The sequence below is a fragment of the Eulemur rufifrons genome, chromosome 7, assembly GCF_041146395.1.
Source record: "Eulemur rufifrons isolate Redbay chromosome 7, OSU_ERuf_1, whole genome shotgun sequence".
NCBI lineage: Eukaryota > Metazoa > Chordata > Mammalia > Primates > Lemuridae > Eulemur > Eulemur rufifrons.
The window spans coordinates 252916310-252919546 of NC_090989.1; positions in this window are offsets into that span (position 1 = coordinate 252916310).

A 3237-nucleotide genomic window follows, 5' to 3' on the forward strand; every position below is an offset into this window, starting at 1 on the left:
GCCTCCTATGTTCACATTTGCCCTCACTTTTCATTCTATATTAGGCAGAATTCTTTCAGTTGTGAGTGATGGAAACACAACTCAAAATGTCACAAGCGGAAAAAAAGATTTTTTTTGTTCTTAGAACTGAAAAATACAGAAGTAGATCTTTCATTTCAAACATGGCTGAATGCAGGTCCTCAATGATGCTGACAGGAAGTCATCTCTCACTCTCTGCTTTCCTGTGTGTTGACTTCATTCTCAGACTGACTCCTCCTGACAGTGACGTGGACATCAGAAGCTCCAAGTTTACATTTTACCTGCTTGTTAGCCCCAGCAGAAAGAGCACCCCTTTCCCAGAGATTCTAGAAACAGTCCTGGAATTGAGTCTCATGAGCCAAGCCTGGGTCACATGGGGTGGTCAGCTCAATCCAAGCCACAAAACTGGATGAAATGAGGAACAGTGGTTCCCCAAAGGGATACTAGGTGCTGGTATCTGAAGAGGGGGAATTAGATGTAGGCAGGCAAAACCAACTGATGTCCACCACACTTCCACTCCTCAAGCCAGTGCAAACTGATTTCTACTCTTAGCATTCACTGATCTCTCTCTCCCCAGGGTTACCAGGGGTCTTGATGGCCAACAGTATCTGCTCACCACTCACTCTTCTTCACCTTTCTGCCAATCACTACTTCCTCTGCAAACCTCCTTGACTTCCACGACCCAGCTCTAACTGAACTTTCTCCAATCTCTGCGACCCACCCCTCCACCTCCTGCACACAGAGCCATCCTCTAAGACTCAGTCCTCAGTCCCCGACCTTCAGTCTCCACCATGGTCCCACTGCTCTCCTGTGCAAACTTCTACCTACTTCCTGGACATCTTCTAAATCTTCTTTTGTCTCTTAGCAATCACCTGGGCTCCAGGTGAGCCCCCAAACTAGTAGCTCTGGCAATTTTACAGATTCATGATTTATCACCTCACCTTTTCCCCCTGCCTCTTTCCCAGCCCGCACCTCTAGTCAGTCACTATGTTAATCACTTCGCTGTTGGGACCCACTTTCCCATCAATGCTCCCCACTCAGCTCCACACCACTGCTCTGCCCAGACCTTCCTCATGCCATTCCTGGATGCCTCTGCCCACAGCCTCTGCCCTAATCTACCCTGCACACAGGGACCAGATGAGCCTCCTAAGCAGCAGTTGATCACGTTATTCCTTTCACCGAAGACTTCCAGCTCCCTATTGCAACTAAGGCTCCTTAGCATGGACTGCTTTCAGGGCCCCAGCATTTGTCTCTAGATTTACTTCCAATTATTCCTCTTGCTGAGCCTTTTAGGCTCAGCCAAACTAGTTTACTCACTCTCCCCCAAACATGCCAAGCATTTTCCCACCTCTGAATTTTTCCACAATAACATTAGGTCCCCACTTGTGACTCTTCTAAATTTTACTGTTTCAAAACTAAGCTCCAAGCCATCTCTGTGACGTTATTCCTAAACATATCAGCTGATTTCTCCAATTTTGAATGTATAAATGTTTGTTGATTTTGCATAATGAGATGTGGTGCCTCCTCTAGCAAGCAGATCACAGAACAGCTTCCCTCAAAGTCATGTATTTCTGCAAACAGAATGTTGTCTGTCCCTCAGCCTATTGTGAGCAACCAAAAGTTGTCTTCCCGACCCTTTCTTGGTAGTCCCTCCCCCTATCCCCCTCACAGGGTTGTTTCAAGATGAATGTGAAAATACTTCATACGCTGTTGCCAGTTTATGTTAGGGATGAGCATTAAACAGGAATAAAGACAGAAAATTGAATCAATTGCAGACCCTAGGCCTGGCACAGTGGCTCAAGCCTGTAATCCCAGCACTTTGGGAGGCCAGGAGTTTGAGACCAGCATGGGCAACACAGCAAGACCCAGTCTCTACCAAAAATAAAAAAATTAGCTAGCCACACCACTGCACTCCAGCCTGGGCTACAGAGCAAGATCCAGTCTCTAAAAAAAAAAAAAAAAGAATTGCAGATCCTAAAATTTAACTTTCTTAAATGTTTTTCTTCAAAACTTTCCTACATTTCATACCTAAAATGATTTTAAAAGTAAATTCATGCTTTAAATAAATAATTACCCTTTTTTGCCATCAAAGACGAGTGTATTTAAAAAAAAAAATAAACACTTCTTTTTCCTTTGCCAACTACTTATGGAGGCACCTTTGACCTCAGGTTGGGTTTTTGATTTGTTTCTTTTTTGGTTTTTTACTTTTTAGGGTGGTGGTGGTGAAGCAGAAAGGTCCTTTTGTTGGCTGTTGCATAAGCACCCCTCCTCAACAGGAGCATGATTAGCTCGAATCACTTTGTTATTTCTAGACAAAATTAGCCATGTTATTAACACGTCCCTGATTTATAACAAATACTACTGTCCTTAGCTGGGAAACGTGTATAGGTACAAGAGATTGTGGCTAGCACCATCATGGAAATCCCCAGGAGACCTGAGTTTCCTCCTGGCCACAGACTTTCTGCGAGACTGTTCCCCTCAAGCACCAGGACCAGTTTCCCTATGAAGCAGGCGATCCTTAAGGAATTTTTCAGTTCTAGAAACTTCTGTCTAGTTCTGAAAAGACGTACTGGCTGCAAAAATGCTTTGTCAAAGAAGATAACATTCACCTTTTTCTAAAAATACTTATGGGGGAGAAAAATCGTAATGGATTCAATTACACTAAATCTGTCGGCTCTAAGGGAGCAAATAACTCAGGTGGGTGAATGAGTTAAAAAATATAAAATCAAAATTCTTTACAAGCCAGAACAAATCCATAAAAGGATCAGTCTTCCAATAATCCCCACAGAAATGCAGCGCGGGATTCTTGTGCCCATCACACAAATGAGACAACTGAGGTGCAGAAAGTTTAAATGGCTTGCCTCTTAGTAATCGGTCAGTAATTTTAGTAATCTCGGTAATAGTCCAATTATCGCCGCCCTAACTTCACCTGACCTCCCGGTGCTGCACTAGACTCCCCTCAGAGGTGGCCGTCCCCCGTCAGTCCAGCTCCAGAAGGCCGGGCGGGTAAGGACGCTCTCAGCAAGCGGCACTTCCGCCTCCCTGGCCCGCACGGATCACCTCTCACTCCCGCGCGGCCCAAGTCACGAGTTGGTTTGGGGGCCCGCCCCTCCGCCTGCTGATTGGGTACCTCCTGAACTATTGCTGCCCTCTGATTGGGTCGTTCCCTTTTCGGCTCTCCAACACTGCCTAGACCAACCGGATATAGGGACAGGGCTT